Source organism: Aegilops tauschii, chromosome 6 (genome assembly GCF_002575655.3).
Source record: "Aegilops tauschii subsp. strangulata cultivar AL8/78 chromosome 6, Aet v6.0, whole genome shotgun sequence".
NCBI lineage: Eukaryota > Viridiplantae > Streptophyta > Magnoliopsida > Poales > Poaceae > Aegilops > Aegilops tauschii.
Window position 1 is genome coordinate 325,254,084 of NC_053040.3, and position 20,150 is coordinate 325,274,233.

The following is a 20,150-nucleotide window of genomic DNA, read 5'->3' on the forward strand; positions in this document are numbered from 1 at the left end:
TTACAGCGAAGATCCGGCGTGAAAAAGTTGATGCACGTCGATGAGGATGATGTGGCCTCTCGGGTTGGGGAAGGTGGCGTCCGCTCGGGGAAGGAGTGGATTAGCGGCTCGTCGGAAGATCTGGCGCCGCGACCCGACTGGGGTGACTTGCGATGGAGGGAGTGAGGGGGAGTAGGAGCAGGAGGGGTAGACACGGCGAGTGCGATCGGCGCCGGGGGCGATCGGCGGCGATCGAGGGCGCCGGAGGCGATCAGCGGCGATCGAGGGGGCCCGAGGTTAGGGCTCGAGAGGAGGAGAGAGGACGAACTGCTCGAACCGAAATTCAAAAGAGTACGCACGATGATTGGACCTCTATAATGAAGTGCTTTATTAGTGCAATTAATTTAATTGAAAATTTTAGGACGAGAATACCCCTGGACCTAATTGGGCCGATTAAAGTTTAAAAAAAATTAGGTCAAAAATACCCTTGGGCTAAAAAAGGCCCAGTTATTCTCATCCGTTAGATCGCCCATATAATACATGTGCTCTGGTGTATTATAATGCACCGTAAAATTTCCCAAAAGAAGTTATTTGAATGTGTGTTGTGCAAGGACCCTACGTACACGGCATTTTCGCGGAGGGGAAATGTGAATTAAGAGGAAGGAATTGTCGAGATTAGACTTATTTCTCATTTTACTAGTAAGCGTGCGTGTGCAACTCACGTTTTGATCGATACACAATTTTTTTGGATACATGGTCTAGAATCAATCCAATTGGATATAAGAGCATCTCCAGCCGTTGTGTCCCCCCAGGGACGTTTTTTCGTCCGGCTGGGGCTGCGCCGGCGTAAATTTTGTGCTTGGGGGAGAAAATTTTCCATCCGTCTCCACCCCAAGCATCTCTGCACCTCGACGAGGAGGACGCGTGGCACGCAGCGAAGAAGAGACGGATGATGAGCACGGCCACAACGGAGGCGACGAGCCCTACCCCCGCCTTGCCCGCACGCCCCGCGTCGCTACCTCCGCCCGGCCACGCGCGCGCCAAGGCCGCCCCCGCGTTGCCTGCATGCCCCGCCTCGCCAGCTCCGGCCAGCGCCCGCCCCGCGCCTTGCCTGCTCACCCCGCCTCGCCAGCTCCGCCCAGCGCTCGCCCAGCGCCCGCCCCACGCCTTGCCCGCTCGCCCCGCCTCGCCAGCTCCAGCCAGCGCCCGCCCCGGCCTCGCCCGTCCCGGCCATGCTCCGGTTGCCGACGAGGGCGCCGTGGAGTGCGCGGACGCCGACGTCGATGGTCCGAGCCGGCGCAGTGCCCGCGCTTGTGCTCGCCGTGGCGGCCGCACCCATGGCCGCGGCGAGGAGCCACTTCCGCTGACCACGCCCTCTGCTCCTTCTCGCTGCTACTATGCCATGCTCGCCCCCGCCGCTGCTGCCCCCCTGCTGACGCCGCTGGCTGCCATCGCCGTCGTGCCCGCCTCTAGCCGCAACTCTCCCCTGCTGCTCCCCCGTGCCGCCCAAGCCCGCTGCCGATCGGTGTTGTCGATCCTGAACCAGAGGCGGTGGAGCAGAGGAGGAGACACAGCTTCACCGGCGGGGCGGGGCGGAGGAGGAGGGGCGGCGAGGGAAGCGGAGTGGGGCGGAGGAGGCGGGGCAGGGCTGGGAGGAAGGAAGGCGGGGTGGGCCAGCAGCGAGGAAAAGAAGCGCCGGCACGCCCAGCTGCCCCCCGGGGGGCTGGGTTCGGGGTGGGACTGCCGGCGTTGTTTTTCTTTACATCCGGCGAAAAGTGACGATTTGGGAGCGCGAGTGGGAGGATTTTTTGACGCCGGTGCTAAAAAAGTGGCCTGGGGGCGTTCCCGGGGGCGTGGGTGGAGATGCTCTAACACAAGTATGCAAGCCAAATGTGCGCATATCAGTACTATTCCCGTGTCCCTTCTTTCTCTTGATGCTTGATATTGTTTCTCCTCTTTGATATTGACCACACCACTTCTGCCTCCACAACTCTCATCACCATATGCAACCATTTGTGCTCCCATCGAGACCTAACTTTTTTCCCTTGTTGTTATGTCTCCCGCCTCGTTAGCCACAATGTAATCCCAACTGCCGGTACAAATTTGGACGATGAAAGAAAAGATGTAGAAAAAGAGAAGATACATAATTGCAGCATATTGGGAAGCCTTTGGACTTCTGTAGAATATTCCTTTGGCAACTCATTACATGAAAGAAAATGGTACTATTCAAATTTGCAACGCATTACATGAAAAACATAGGAAACAACAAAAGCTTATCAGTTGATCACTGAAATGAAAGTACTGGAAGATTCTTTACAAATAGCATCAGATAAATTCATTTGTCGTACTTCAAGTAATCAACATCACCTTATTCCACATATGAAGTCAACAAAAGTCAAGACTAGTCAACCCGAGTCTAAAAGATCAATAATAGTCCAAGAAAGCTCCCATGGGTCCAGGCAAGCCACTCCAGTCAACAATAGTCCAAGCTAGGTTTCAAGGTCAACAAGTCAAAGGAAAAAGACTGCATAAAAAAACAGGTAAAAGGAGAAGGCAAGAATAAACAAATTCAAGCCCAAGCAAGCACCCCCCCCCCCACATGATGTAGGGATTCTCCCCTCAATGGGCTACAACCCACCTCCTAGCCCAACAAAGAGCACACACATGTGCCGAAGGACGGAAAACTACCCACCTGCTTAGTTCAACAAAAGTCAAGACTAGTCAACCCGAGTGTGTGCTTCCGTACTTCAAGTAATCAACATCACCTTATTCCACATATGAAGTCAACAAAAGTCAAGACTAGTCAACCCGAGTCTAAAAGATCAATAATAGTCCAAGAAAGCTCCCATGGGTCCAGGCAAGCCACTCCAGTCAACAATAGCCCAAGCTAGGTTTCAAGGTCAACAAGTCAAAGGAAAAAGACTGCATAAAAAACAGGTAAAAGGAGAAGGCAAGAATAAACAAATTCAAGCCCAAGCAAGCACCCCCCCCACATGATGTAGGGATTCTCCCCTCAATGGGCTACAACCCACCTCCTAGCCCAACAAAGAGCACACACATGGGCCGAAGGACGGAAAACTACCCACCTGCTTAGTTCAAGGGTAGCCTTAGAGCATCTCTAGCAGACCCCGCAAACCGAGCCATCTGGCATAATAGCTGCCGGTTTACGGAACGGAGCCCGTAAACCCGACCCGAACAGATCCCCCAAATTCGGCCGTCCAGATTTTTTTTGTGGGATCTCGAATCCGCAAGCCCATTTCCTCCATATCTACGAGATTTCACCCAATTTTGCCGGTCCCCCGTTTCCTTTGGCGTGAACGCATTTCTGCCGGCTTCACTTCCCGCCTCCACCCCCCCCCCCCCCCCCCGCCGTCGCCCATTCTTGCTGCCACCTGGCTGCCCTGCGCCGCCCGAAAGCTCCGCCACCCCGATCCACATCCATTCCACCAAGTTTCACCGCGAGGGTGGCCATTTGTGTCCGGGGCTCGCGGCCGCCGCCAACGCCATGGATCCGCCCTGGAGCTTGGCGCGCGGCTGATACGTCTCCAATGTATCTATATTTTTTATTGTTTCATGCTATTATAGTATCAATCTTGGATGTTTATTATGAAATTATATATCATTTTTTGGGACTAACCTATTAACCTAGTGCCCAGTGCCAGTTGCTGTTTTTGACATCTCAGGAAATCAATATCAAACAAAGTCCAAATAGAGAAAAAAAACTTTGGAATAATTTAATCTGGACCAGAAGAGACCCTAGAAGGTTCGGGAGAAGACCTGATGAGCCACGAGGGAGAGTTGGCCAAACAAAATCAATAGATCGAAGAAAAATACTAAGCTATATAAATCATGCATAAAAGAGTTCAGAGAAGACTCAAATAATATTCATAGATAATCTGATCATAAACCCACAATTCATCGGATCTCAACAAACGCACCGCAAAATAAGATTACATCGAATAGATCTCCAAGAACATTGTATTAAAGATCAAAGAGAGAGAAGAAGCCATCTAGCTATGGACCCGTAGGTCTGCGGTAAACTACTCACACATCATTGGTAGGGTAGCGAGGTTGATGTAGAAGCCCTCCGTGATCGAATCCCCCTCCGGCAGAGTACCGGAAAAGGTCCCCAGATGGGATCTCACTAAGACAGAAACTTGCGGCGGTGGAAAAGTATTTTTGGTGTGCCCTCTGGTATTTGGGGAATATTTGTGTATTTATAGAAGAAGAATTAGGGTTAGAGGAGCCAGGGGGGCACAAGCTTGGGGGCGCCCTCCCTAGGGCGCCCCCCCTGAGCTTGTCGCTGCCTCGTGGCCCTTTTTGGCCTCCTGTCGAAGCTTCTAGGGTGTCTTGTGGTCCAAGAAAAATCGTCAAAAAGTTCGTTTCATTTGGACTCCATTTGGTATTGATTTTCTGTAGCGACAAAAACAAGGAAAAACAGCAACTGGCATTGGGCACTAGGTTAATAAGTTAGTCCCAAAAAATGATATAAAATAGCATAACAATGCATATAAAACATCCAAGATTGATAATATAATAGCATGGAACAATTAAAAAATTATAGATACCTTGAAGATGTCTCATCTTGCAGGCCATCATACTGGTCCTTTGGGCCTTAGCACAACGACTCCCCGACTGTCTACTACAAGAAAGCTTGACCGGCTCCAGTGAGAGAGGGGCGATGATGGTGGCACACCTTTGGCTCGCTCCAGTGCTTGTACTTGTCGCTAGGTGGTCTACGGAGATGGATGTAATTTCTATTTTTTTCTTGTGTTCTTTGTGCTGCCATGATATTTGATGAATAGATCGAAAGTTTGCCTTGCATAAAAAATTATAAGCCACAAAAACATCATCATGGAAAAACTAAAAAGTGGTAGAACTCTAGACTTTGCACAAAGGACCACTAGCCAAGAAAGCAAAACACAATAAAGACCGGAGAATCCCCTAAACTTGACGCCAACGGCCATCACCTGCCTCTGGCACCACGACAACAGCAACAAAAAGTGATGGATCACCTCTTCACCCAAGCTCTACAAGGCGTCATTACTGATATGCAGTTTTTTGACCTTAGAAATAGCTTGCCAAAGACGAAGCCATTTGTCTTGGAAGAAACTAACCGGTGCAGCACCCCGGGCACGCCATCAAACTCCTGATCTGGCACCCTCACTATGATGTCAGCGGAGGAAACCATACCTGCCAGCCGCCAACCACGAACCCAACACATGATTCATCGTCGTTTAGTTGCCATCAACGCAGAACACTATCTGCATCCACTCATGCACCGTTCAGTTTCTGATGCTGCACCAAATTTCGTCGTAATAGCGGACCATAAGGACATAAGTCCACCATAGGGATGTTGCCACAGCCACACCATCCCCATTTGAATAGACTAGCAACTAGATACTGTTGGAAATATTCTCTAGAGGCCATAATATTTGTATTATTATATTTCCATATTCATAATTAAGAGTTTACATTCTATGTTATAACTGCTATGATTCTGGAATGTGCAATTCAGTGGGAAACTCATATGCATGTGTGGAATGATAAACGGTAAATAACAGGTTCCTAGTGTCACCTCTAAGACTAGCTCAAGTGTGTTGTTAGTGATCACGTTTTCTGGATCGTAGGATATCGTAAAGTGTAACGATGATCCTAAAACAACATTGAGATTATGACGTTGGAGGAATGGTCATGTTGAAGTGACCCAAACTTATTTTTTTGAATTGGATTAATATCGTCTGTATTCAATTGTAATAACACGGAGTTTTAACTTGTGATATTGCTCCTTAGATCATATGAGAGTATCACAATCACTTTTTACTGTATGGTGGACTTTGGGGTTGCTCAAATGTCACCTATAACATGGTGATCATAACGACAACTTTCAGATTCATCGAAAAGTTTGACTAGTGGTCGGATAACCCAAGAGTGGGATTTGCTCATTTGACAATGGAGAGATATTCTTAGGGCCCTCTCGGGGTGACGACGTCGATCATCGTCTAGCCAGACACATGTGACTTCGTCATGGGGATGCCGGAACACAATAACGAGAAAGAAGAACAAAACCAGTAACGAGGATTACGGTATAGTGAGCATGGTGATGACTCAGGAGGATACCGATGCATCCCGGGTTTTGTGAAGTATTGCAAAGCAAAGGGAACATCACATGATAACCAAAGGTTCACTCGACTATCATTCGTGTATTCACAGGGACCAATATGGACGTCCACGGTCCCGATGTCGATCATTGGACGAACGGTTTCGTCCATGTCTGTGAGTTACCGAACCTATGGGGTCACAAGCTTAAGGCAATCACGATCTACTGAGTGCTAGTAAGATAGGAGTCATGAGAATATATTTGTGAAATTATTTCATGAATATTCGGAATAGTTCCGAGAAGACCCGGAAGCGTTTCGGGGTCACCGGAAGGGTTTCGGTTAGTATCAGGTAATACCGGGTGTTACCGATAAATCATATATAGGTGGAAAAAGTTTCCAGAGATTTTAAAGTATATATATATAATGGTCTAGGAGTATTTAGAACATTTTATAATTAATTTAAATATCAACGGGCCTAAAATGGCCCAGAGGTGGAAGGCAACTTTGGCCAAAAAGGCCCAAGTGGGAAAGTGCCGCCTTGCCTAAGGAAGGAGGCCAAATTGGGAGAGGAGGAGGAGTCCTACTGAAGGAAATATGCCCTAGAGGGAATAATAAAGTTGTTATTTATATTTCCTTATATCATGATAAATGTTTATCATTCATGCTAGAATTGTATTAACCGGAAACTTAGTACATGTGTGAATACATAGACAATCAGAGTGTCCCTAGTATGCCTCTACTTGACTAACTCGTTCATCAAAGATGGTTAAGTTTCCTAGCCATAGACATGTTTTGTCATTTGATGAACGAGATCACATCATTAGAGAATGATGTGATGGACAAGACCCATCCGTTAGCTTAGCACTATGATCGTTTAGTTTATTGCTATTGCTTTCTTCATGACTTATACATGTTCCTATCACTATGATATTATGCAACTCCTGAATACCGGATGAACACTTAGTGTGCTATCAAACGTCACAACGTTACTGGGTGATTATAAAGATGCTCTACAGGTGTCTCCGATGGTGTTTGTTGAGTTGTCATAGATCAATATTAGGATTTGTCACTCCGTGTATCGGAGAGGTATCTCTGGGCCCACTCGGTAATGCACATCATTATAAGCCTTGCAAGCAATGTAACTAATGAGTTAGTTGCGGGATGATGCATTATGAAACGAGTAAAGAGACTTGCCGGTAACGAGATTGAACTAGGTATGATGATACCGACGATCGAATCTCGGGCAAGTAACATACCGATGACAAAGGGAACAACGTATGTTGTTATGCGGTTTGACCGATAAAGATCTTCATAGAATATGTAGGAGCCAATATGAGCATCCAGGTTCCGCTATTCGTTATTGACCAGAGATATGTCTCGGTCATGTCTACGTAGTTCCCGAACCCGTAGGGTCCGCACGCTTAACGTTCGATGATGATTTGTATTAGGAGTTATGTGATTTGATGACCGAAGTTTGTTCGGAGTCCCGGATGAGATCACGGACATGACGAGGAGTCTCGAAATGGTCGAGACATAAAGATTCATATATTGGAAGGCTACATTAGGACACCGGAATAGTTCAGGTCGTTTCGGAGTACCTGGGGTTACCGGACCCCCCAGGAAGTTATTGGGCCTCATGGGCCTTAGTGGAGAAGAGAGAGGGATGGCCAGGAGGTGGCGCGCGCCCCCTTGCCCCAATCCGATTTGGACAAGGGGTGGGGGCTGATACGTCTCCAACGTATCTATAATTTATGAAGTGTTCATGCTATTATATTATCTGTTTTGGATGTTTAATGGGCTTTATTATACACTTCTATATTTTTTTGGGACTAACCTATTAACCAGAGGCCCAACCCAAATTGATGTTTTCTTGCCTATTTCAGTGTTTCGAAGAAAAGGAATATCAAACGGAGTCCAAACGGAATGAAACCTTTGGGAGAGTTATTTTTGGAACGGAAGCAATCCAGGAGACTTGGAGTAGACATCAGGGAAGCTTCGAGGTGGCCACGAGGCAGGGAGGCGCGCCTGCCCCCTGGGAGTGCCCCCACCCTCGTGGGCCCCTGACCGACTTCTTTCGCCTATATATGTCCATATACCCTAAAAACATCAGGGAGCAGAATAGATCGGGAGTTCCGCCGCCGCAAGCCTCTGTAGCCACCAAAAACCAATCGGGACCCTGTTTCGGCACCCTGCCGGAGGGGGGAATCCCTCACCGGTGGCCATCTTCATCATCCCGGCGCTCTCCATGACGAGGAGGGAGTAGTTCACCCTCGGGGCTGAGGGTATGTACCAGTAGCTATCTGTTTGATCTCTCTCTCTCGTGTTCTTGATTCAGCACAATCTTGATGTATCGCGAGCTTTGCTATTATAGTTGGATCTTATGATGTTTCTCCCCCTCTACTCTCTTGTAATGGATTGAGTTTTCCCTTTGAAGTTATCTTATCGGATTGAGTCCTTAAGGATTTGAGAACACTTGATGTATGTCTTGCATGTGCTTATCTGTGGTGACAATGGGATATTCACGTGATCCACTTGATGTATGTTTTGGTGATCAACTTGCGGGTTCCGTTTGTGAACTTATGCATAAGGGTTGGCACACGTTTTCGTCTTGACTCTCCGGTAGAAACTTTGGGGCACTCTTTGAAGTTCTTTGTGTTGGTTGAATAGATGAATCTGAGATTGTGTGATGCATATCGTATAATCATACCCACGGATACTTGAGGTGACATTGGAGTATCTAGGTGACATTAGGGTTTTGGTTGATATGTGTCTTAAGGTGTTATTCTAGTATGAACTCTTGAATAGATTGATCCGAAAGAATAACTTTGAGGTGGTTTCGTACCCTACAATAATCTCTTCGTTTGTTCTCCGCTATTAGTGACTTTGGAGTGACTCTTTGTTGCATGTTGAGGGATAGTTATATGATCCAATTATGTTATTACTGTTGAGAGAACATGCACTAGTGAAAGTATGAACCCTAGGCCTTGTTTCCTAGCATTGCAATACCGTTTACGCTCACTTTTATCATTAGTTACCTTGCTGTTTTTATATTTTCAGATTACAAAAACCTATATCTACCATCCATATTGCACTTGTATCACCATCTCTTCGCCGAACTAGTGCACCTATACAATTTACCATTGTATTGGGTGTGTTGGGGACACAAGAGACTCTTTGTTATTTGGTTGCGGGGTTGTTTGAGAGAGACCATCTTCAACCTACGCCTCCCACGGATTGATAAACCTTAGGTCATCCACTTGAGGGAAATTTGCTACTATCCTACAAACCTCTGCACTTGGAGGCCCAACAACGTCTACAAGAAGAAGGTTGCGTAGTAGACATCAAGCTCTTTTTTGGCACCGTTGCCGGGGAGGTGAGTGCTTGAAGGTATATCTTTAGATCTTGCAATCGAATCTTTTAGTTTCTTGTTTTATCACTAGTTTAGTCTATAAAAGAAAACTACAAAAAATGGAATTGAGTTTGCCTCATACGCTTCATCTTTTTAATATCTTTCGTGAGAATGATGGAAAGGAAAATTGTGCTCAAGTGCTAGAAGAAGAAGTCTATAAAATGTTTGGCACTAAATCTTTGAATGATGAGCATGATTGCAATGTTCTTAGTATGAACTCTTTGAATATCCATAGTACTAATGATGATTGCACTAGTCATGATGAAAATGTCTCTTATAAGCATGTCAACTTTTGTGGAGTGCATAGAGTTTGCAAGTACACACCAAATAGGGAAGATAGATTTTGCAAGAGGCATAAGTATTTAGAAACTAAATGGTTGCAAGAAAGGCTAGATGTTTGTGCTGAAAATTTAAACTTTCTTTGCCGTCCTTGTGAACTTTGCAATGAACGTGATCATTTCAATACCCAATGCAAATTGTTTCATGATCGTATCGTGTCCAAAAATTGTGATGACTTGATTTCCCTTGCACATCATAATGAACTTAGTCACCACATGATATGTGTTTTGCTTGAAGCGTAATTTTATTTTGTTAATATTTGCTTGCTGTTATTTAGAATATTGTTTTTCATCTCTATTTTCCATAAAATGTCAAGGATAGCCTTTACCATGCTTATTTTGCAAGTATACATGTTGGTGTTTCAAAACAGAAAGTTTACCGCTGTTGCAAAAATTCCCTAGAAAAGTCAGAATATGATAAAATGTTGAAAACTTTTGCATAATAAGCTCTGATAAATTTACTACAGTGGGAAATTTCTTTCATAATTTTTGGAGCTAGGTAAGTATGGATCTTGTTGCATTCTTTACAGATTGTCCTGTTTAGTCAGATTGCTGTTATGTTTGCATTGTTTGCATATGTTTGCTTGTTTAATGATTATATTTGAGGATAGGACTATTAAATATGTGGAGGCATTTAGTATGCAATGTTGAATAATAATTTTAGTGATTTGCTACAGTAGAGTATGATAAGGTTTTTGCATTGGTTTATACTAACTTATCTCGCGAGTTCTTGTTGAGTTTGGTGTGGATGAAGCTTTCGAGATTTAGGAAACCATGATATGAGAGGAATTAAGGAGACACAAAAGCTCAAGCTTGGGGATGCCCAAGGCACCCCAAGATAATATTTCAAGAAGTCTCAAGCATCTACGCTTGGGATGCCCCGGTAGGCATCCCACCTTTCTTCTTCAACAATTATCGGTTAGTATCGGTTGAGCCTAAGTTTTTGCTTCTTCACATGATGAGTGCTTTCCTTGAAATGTCATTTTATTTTGTTTTGCTTGCTGTTTGAATAAAATACCAAGATCTGAAATTCTTAAATGAGAGAGAGAGTCTTCACATAGCTAAATAATTATATAACTACTCATTGATCTTCACTTATATCTTTTTGGAGTAGTTTGCCATTTATCTTTTTGGAGTAGTTTGTCATTTACTCGTGTGCTTCACTTATATCCTATGAGTACATGGTTGAATGATTTGAATGTCATAAATCTGAAATTATATATGTTTCATATGCTTATCCCATGGGGAGTAATGACTTCACATATAAGAAGTAGAGGTGGTAAATTTATTGAAAGTTAGCGAACATTGTATTAGTCACTTGAACAATTCATGAAAGAATATTGAGGGAAGAGAGATTTCACATATAAATATACTATCTTGGACATCTTTTGTAATTGTGAGCACTCATTAAAATATGGCATGCTAAAAGGTTGATGTTGGACAAGGAAGACAACGTAATGGGTTATGTTTTCTTATATCCGAAATAAAGTATATTGTCATGGATCATTCAACATGCTGAGCTTGCCTTTCCCCCTCATGCTAGCCAAATTCTTTGCACCAAGTAGAGATACTACTTGTGCTTCCAAACATCCCTTAAACCAGTATAGCCATGAGAGTGCACCATACCTACCTATGGATTGAGTAAGATCCTTCAAGTAAGTTGTCATCGGTGCATGCAATAAAAATTGCTCTCTAAATATGTATGATCTATTAGTGTGGAGAAAATAAGCTTTATACGATCTTGTGATGTGGAAGCAATAAAAGCGACGGACTGCATAATAAAGGTCCCTATCACAAGTGGCAATATAAAGTGACGTTCTTTCGCATTAAGATTTTGTGCATCCAACTATAAAAGCGCATGACAACCTCTGCTTACCTCTGCGAAGGGCCTATCTTTTATTCTTGTCTTATACCTTATGCAAGAGTCATGGTGATCTTCACCTTTCCTTTTTACATTTTATCCTTTGGCAAGCACATTTTGTTGGAAAGATCCTGATATATATATCCAATTGGATGTAAGGCATCATGAACTATTATTGTTGACATTACCCTTGAGGTAAAAGGTTGGGAGGCGAATCTATAAGCCCCTATCTTTCTCTGTGTCTGATTAAAACTTTGAACCCATAAATATCGCGTGAGTGTTAGCAATTGTGAAAGACTAAATCATAGTTGATTATGTGAAGTTTGCTGAATCAAAGCTCTGACATAGACTCTTCCTGAAAATAAGATGAATTGTAATTGTTTGATGACTAATAACACGGTTTGTTAGTTTTCAAGAAAGTTTATGATCTATACTTTAACATGTGAATAGTTTGTTACTTGATCATGAAAAGTTTTATGAGATGAGCTACTGTATGACATATGATGATGCTAGAAAAGGTGATTGAAATTATCATTGATCAAACTTGTGCACCTGCTAGCATTCACACTTCATAAATTATCTCTTTTATCATTTACCTACTCGAGGACGAGCAGGAATTAAGCTTGGGGATGCTGATACGTCTCCAACGTATCTATAATTTATGAAGTATTCATGCTATTATATTATCTATTTTGGATGTTTAATGGGCTTTATTATACACTTTTATATTATTTTTGGGACTAACCTATTAACTGGAGGCCTAGCCCAAATTGTTGTTTTCTTGCCTATTTCAGTGTTTCGAAGAAAAGGAATATCAAACGGAGTCCAAACGGAATGAAACCTTCGGGAGAGTTATTTTTGGAACGGAAGCAATCCAGGAGACTTGGAGTAGACGTCAGGGAAGCTTCGAGGTGGCCACGAGGCAGGGAGGCGCGCCTGCCCCCTGGGCGCGCCCCCACCCTCGTGGGCCCCTCGTGGCTCCCCTGACCGACTTCTTTCGCCTATATATGTCCATATACCCTAAAAACATCAGGGAGCAGAATAGATCGGGAGTTCCGCCGCCGCAAGCCTCTGTAGCCACCAAAAACCAATCGGGACCCTATTCCGGCACCCTGCCGGAGGGGGGAATCCCTCACCGGTGGCCATCTTCATCATCCCGGCGCTCTCCATGACGAGGAGGGAGTAGTTCACCCTCGGGGCTGAGGGTATGTACCAGTAGCTATGTGTTTGATCTATCTCTCTCTCGTGTTCTTGATTCGGCACGATCTTGATGTATCGCGAGCTTTGCTATTATAGTTGGATCTTATGATGTTTCTCCCCCTCTACTCTCTTGTAATGGATTGAGTTTTCCCTTTGAAGTTATCTTATTGGATTGAGTCCTTAAGGATTTGAGAACACTTGATGTATGTCTTGCATGTGCTTATCTGTGGTGACAATGGGATATTCACGTGATCCACTTGATGTATGTTTTGGTGATCAACTTGCGGGTTCCGTTTGTGAACTTATGCATAGGGGTTGGCACACGTTTTCGTCTTGATTCTCCGGTAGAAACTTTGGGGCACTCTTTGAAGTTCTTTGTGTTGGTTGAATAAATGAATCTCTGATTGTGTGATGCATATCGTATAATCATACCCACGGATACTTGAGGTGACATTGGAATATCTAGGTGACATTAGGGTTTTGGTTGATATGTGTCTTAAGGTGTTATTCTAGTACGAACTCTTGAATAGATTGATCTGAAAGAATAACTTTGAGGTGGTTTCGTACCCTACAATAATCTCTTCGTTTGTTCTCCGCTATTAGTGACTTTGGAGTGACTCTTTGTTGCATGTTGAGGGATAGTTATATGATCCAATTATGTTATTACTGTTGAGAGAATATGCACTAGTGAAAGTATGAACCCTAGGCCTTGTTTCCTAGCAATGCAATACCGTTTACGCTTACTTTTATCATTAGTTACCTTGCTGTTTTTATATTTTCAGATTACAAAAACCTATATCTACCATCCATATTGCAAATGTATCACCATCTCTTCGCCGAACTAGTGCACCTCTACAATTTACCATTGTATTGGGTGTGTTGGGGACATAAGAGACTCTTTGTTATTTGGTTGCAGGGTTGTTTGAGATAGACCATCTTCAACCTACGCCTCCCACGGATTGATAAACCTTAGGTCATCCACTTGAGGGAAATTTGCTACTGTCCTACAAACCTCTGCACTTAGAGGCTCAACAATGTCTACAAGAGGAAGGTTGCATAGTAGACATCAGGGGCGGCACCCACCTCCTTCCTTCTCTCCTCCTCCTCCTTCCCCCTTCTCCCACTTGGAATAGGAAAGGGGGGCAAATCCTACTAGGTTTGGAGTCCTAGTAGGACTCCCCCCCATGGCGCGCCTCCTCCTTGGCCGGCCTCCTTCTCCCCCTCCTTTATATACGTGGGGAGGGGGGCACCCAAAGGCACAACAGGCAATCTCTTAGCCATGTGCGGTGCCCCCCTCCACAGTTACACACCGGTCATATCGTCGTAGTGCTTAGGCAAAGCCCTGCGCCGGTAACTTCATCATCACCGTCGCCACACCGTTGTGCTGACGGAACTCTCCCTCGGCCTCAACTGGATCAAGAGTACGAGGGACGTCATCGAGCTGAACGTGTGCTGAACACGGAGGTGCCTTACGTTCAGTGCTAGGATCGGTCGGATCGTGAAGACGTACGACTACATCAACCGCGTTGATATAACGCTTCTGCTTTCGGTCTACGAGGGTACGTGGACACACTCTCCCGCTCGTTGCTATGCATCACATAGATAGATCTTGCGTGATCGTATGATTTTTTTTTTTTGAAATTACTGCATTCCCCAACACCTACTCCTACTCCCTTGGCCGACGCACCAAGGAGGGACTTTCCCTCCTTGGTGGCAACCCTCCCTCTCCCCTTCAACCTATATATACATGATGATTTGTTCTCTTTTGATCATACAAGTTTTGGAGCCTCCTCTAGTTCTTCTCGTTCTAATTTTAGTTGGTCCTAGTTGACTAATTAGAGCTAGGCTAATCCTCTTGTCCTCATAATTTGAAGCCCTGTGTGGTTCTAATCTCCTCCCTCTAGTTCTCCGGCGACGATTAGCTCTGGACGACGAAGCGCTGCCGGCTCGTGAAGGTTGTAGGCTTGCAACCAAGTAGAGAGGTCGTGCTTTCGGTCTTCGGTTAGAGGGACTGTTCGTGGGCGATACGAGGGATCGTTCATTGATGGTTCGAGGGACTCCAAGTATGATCTACACCGACACATTCTTCTTCTGCTGCAACTCGGTGGCGGTAATGATCTTGATCCCAACTAGTTATGCATCTTCATATTGATCTTGGGTGATCGTATGTATTTTTTGTTTTCTACTATGTTTTCCAACAGATACATCACCCACCGACGAACAACACGCCATGTTGAGGAAGGATCTGAAGTTTTATTATTCGCCACCGCCATCGCCCTTGTCGAAGCCATGCCATCGAATGACCAAAAACCTAAGTTACTAAGGCACTATATCGTAAAGCTACATGATCTGTACGTGAGGGATTCCCCTCTCCCCTCACTACCGATGATAGAGAGGTCTGCGGCAGGCGAGAGGCGCTGAAGGACGGCACGGGAAGATGATTCTCCTCCAAACCCTAGTCACCATAGCCACCGCTAGAGGTTTAGGTTGTCGAGGAAAAGACGTCTCTCTTCACATGTCCATATCCAATGCTAAATTCGTTAGGGAATCTGCAAAGGCAACTCTCAAATCACCCGCATACATCCGGACCGCGCGGTCCAGACCGTGGAAGCCATCCAATGTGGGCCTGTATTGGTCCGTAGGGCAGTCCAGGTGCACTTTCTCCCGCAAACCGGAGACAAATGTGGGGGGACTTTGCGGGCATCCGGACAGCACCCACGCCCGATTCTAACCACCCTGGCCCACCCTAACCCCCTCCTCCTTGCCCGTGTGTGTTCCCGCCCGGCGCTAGCTGCCCGCATTCATGCCTCTGTGGAGCAGCTGAAGGAAATATGCCCTAGAGGCAATAATAAAGTTGTTATTTTACATTTCCTTATATCATGATAAAATGTTTATTATTCATGCTAGAATTGTATTAACCGGAAACTTGATACATGTGTGGATACATAGACAAAACACAGTGTCCCTAGTAAGCCTCTTCTAGACTAGCTCGTTAATCAAAGATGGTTAAGTTTCCTAACCATGGACATGTGTTGTCATTTGATGAATGGGATCACATCATCAGGAGAATGATGTGATGGACAAGACCCATCCGTTAGCTTAGCATAATGATCGTACAATTTTATTGCTATTGCTTTCTTCATGTCATATACATATTCCTTTAACTATGAGATTATGCAACTCCCCCGATATCGGAGGAACACCTTGTGTGCTATCAAACGTCACAACGTAACTGGGTGATTATAAAGATGCTCTACAGCTATCTCCGAAGGTGTTTGTTGGGTTGTCATAGATCGAGATTAGGATTTGTCACTCCGAGTATCGGAGAGGTATCTCTAGGCCCTCTCGGTAATGCACATCATAAGAAGACTTGCAAGCAATGTGACTAATGAGTTAGTTGCGGGATGATGTATTATAGAACGAGTAAAGAGACTTGTCGGTAACGAGATTGAACTAAGTATGAAGATACCGATGATCGAATCTCGGACAAGTAACATATCGATGACAAAGGGAATGACGTATGTTGTCATTACGGTTTGACCCATAAAGATCTTCATAGAATATGTAGGAGCCAATATGAGCATCCAGGTTCCGATGTTGGTTATTGATCGGAGATGTGTGTCGGTCATGTCAACATAGTTCTCGAACCCGTAGGGTCCGCATGCTTAACGTTTGCTGGCGATTTGTATTATGAGTTATGTGTTTTGGTGATCGAAGATTGTTCGGAGTCCCGGATGAGATCACAGACATGAAGAGGAGTCTCGAAATGGTCGAGAGGTAAAGATTGATATATTGGATGATAGAATTCGGGCACCTGAAGTGTTTCGGAATGTATCAGGTACATATCGGAGTACCGAGGGGTTACTGGAATCCCCGGAGGGGCGATATGGGCCATAGGAGGGAGGCAAGGCAGCCCACAAGGGGTGGCGCCCCCCATGGGGAGTCTGAATTGGACTAGGGGAGGGGGCGTCTCCCCCCTTTCCTTCTCCCTCTCTGTCTCCTTCCCCCTTTCCCCCTCCGATAAAAGGAAGGGGGCCGAATTGGACTAGGAGCCCAAGTGGGACTCCTCCCACTTGGGACGCCCCTAGGCTGGCCTCCTCCCCTCTCCCTCCTTTATATACGGCGGCAGGGGGCACCTCTAAGACACATCAATTGTTCATAGCCGTGTGTGGCGCCCCCCTCCACCGTTTACTCCTCCGGTCATATTGTCGTAGTGCTTAGGTGAAGCCCCTGCACGGATCACTTCACCATCACCGTCACCACACCGTCGTGCTGACGAAACTCTCACTTGACACTTTGCTAGATCAAGAGTTCCAGGGACGTCATCGAGCTGAACGTGTGTTGAACTCAGAGGTGTCGTACGTTCGGTACTTGATCGGTTGAATCGCGAAGACGTTCGACTAAATCAACCACGTTAAACTTACGCTTCTGCTTTCGGTCTACGAGGGTACGTGGACACACTCTCCCCTCTCCTTGCTATGCATCTCCTAGATAGATCTTGCGTGAGTGTAGGAAAATTTTGAAATTGCATGCTACGTTCCCTAACACAAAGGTGTTTGTTGAGTTGGCATAGATCGAGATTAGGATTTGTCACTCCGAGTATCGGAGAGGTATCTCTGGGCCCTCTCGGTAATACACATCATAAGAAGCCTTGCAAGCAAAGTGACTAATGAGTTAGTTGCAGGATGATGTATTACAGAACGAGTAAAGAGACTTGCCGGTAATGAGATTGAACTAGGTATGAAGATACCGATGATCGAATCTTGGGCAAGTAACATACCGATGGATAAAGGGAATAATGTTTGTTGTCATAACGGTTCGACCGATAAAGATCTTCGTAGAATATGTAGGAGCCAATATGAGCATCCAGGTTCCACTATTGGTTATTGACCGGAGAGGTGTCTCGGTCATGTCTACATAGTTCTCGAACCTGTAGGGTCCGCATGCTTAACGTTCGATGACGATATTGTATTATATGAGTTACGTGATTTGGTGACTGAATGTTGTTCGGAGTCCCGAATGAGATCACAGACATGACGAGGAGTCTCTAAATGGTCGAGAGGTAAAGATTAATATATTGGATGATAGTATTTGGACACCGGAAGTGTTCCGGAGTGTATCGGGTATTTATCGGAGTACCGGAGGGGTTACCAGAACCCCCCGGGGGAATATATGGGCCATATGGGCCATGAGAGGGGAGCACACCAGCCCACAAGGGGTGGCACGCCCCCCTATGGAAGGAGGCTGAGTGGGAGAAGGGAAAGAGGGGGTTCGCCCCCCTTTCCTTCTCTCCTTCCCCTTCCCTTTTCCCCCTTCGGCAATTATGGAAGGGACAATTGCATTTTTACCCCTAGTTGGTTCTTACCCATGGGTTTTGCCCTTACTTTTCGAGCTTGCTCAGTTTTGCCCTTACTTTTTCCGTCGAGGTCCCTCGAATGCCCTTTGACCGTTTGACCAAAACTTTGAAAATTCATAACTAATTCATATGAACTCAGAAAAATGCAAATAAGATATCAAAATGTTCAGATAAACATTACCTTTATGTGCATATCATTTTCATTCAGGACAAAAGCACCTTTAAACTACATGAGGTAATTAATGTTATTAACATTATTAAAAATAAAAAGGTATAAACAATATTGTTTTCACGAATAAAAATTACATGCAAATGTAGGTGATGTTTTCTGAACATCCTGATATCTTATTTGCATTTTTCTGAGTTCGTATCAACTTGTTATGAAGTTTCCAAATAATGGTCAAAGTCGTTAGAACATTCTTAACAAGATGATACGAACTCAGAAAAATGCAAATAAGATATCTAGATGTTCAGAAAACATCACCTACATTTGCATGTAATTTTTATTCATGAAAAAAATATTGTTTATACCTTTTTATTTTTAATAATGTTAATAACATTAATTACCTCATGTAGTTTAAAGGGTGCTTTTGTCCTGAATGCAAATGATATGGACATGAAGGTAATGTTTATCTGAACATTTTGATATCTTATTTTAATTTTTCTGAGTTCATATGAATTAGTTATGAATTTTCAAACTTTTGGTCAAACGGTCAAAGGGCATTCGAGGGACCACGATGGAAAAAGTAAGGGCAAAACTGAGCAAGCTCGAAAAGTAAGGGCAAAACCCGTGGGTAGGAACCAACTAGGGGTAAAAACGCAATTGTCCCATTATGGAAGGGGGGAGGCCGAATTGGGGAGACCCCAAGTAGGATTCAGCCTACTTGGGGCGCCCCTTGGCTACCTCTCCTCCCCTCCCACCTATATATATGTGGGGAGGGGGCGCCTAGAACAGATAACATCAACTGTTAGCCGTGTGCGGCGCCCCCCTCCACAGTTTACACCCCCGATCATAATTTCGCGGTGCTTAGGCGAAGCCCTGCGAGGATCACTACACCATCACCGTCACCACGCCGTTGTGTTGACAGAACTCATCTACAACCTCGACACCTTGCTGGATCAAGAAGGTGAGGGATGTCACCGAGTTGAACGTGTGCAGAACTCGGAGGTGCCGTACGTTCGGTACTTGATCGGTGGAGCTCGAGGAAAGTTTGACTACATCAACCACGTTGTGAAACGCTTCCGCTTACGGTCTACGAGGGTATGTAGACACACTATCCCCCTCGTTGTTATGCATCTCCATGGATAGATCATTGCGTGTGCGTAGATTTTTTTTGTTTTTTCATGCAACGATTCCCAATAGTGGCATCATGAGCCAGGTCTACGCGTAGATGATGTGCACGAGTAGAAGAGTTATGGGTGGTGATAGTCATATTGCTTACCACCAACGTCTTATTTTGATTCGGCGGTATTGTGGAATGAAGCGGCCCGGACCAACCTTACATGTCCATGCACATGAGACCGGTTCCACCGACAGACATGCAACCAATTTTGCATAAAGGTGGCTGGCGGGTGTCTAATTCTCCTACTTTAGTTGAATTGAATTTGACTGCGGCCGGTCCTTGAAGAAGGTTAAAACAGCAAACTTGATGAAACACTGCTGTAGTTTTGATGCGTAGGTAAGAACGGTTCTTGCTAGAAGCCCGTAGCAGCCATGTAAAACTTGCAACAACAAAGTAGAGGACATCTAACTTGTTTTTGCAGGGCATGTTGTGATATGATGTGATCAAGACATGATGTGATATACGTTAATGTATGAGATGATCATGTTTTGTAAAAGTTATCGGCAACCGGTAGGAGCCTTATGGTTGTCTCTTTATTGTATGAAATGCAAACGCCATGTAAT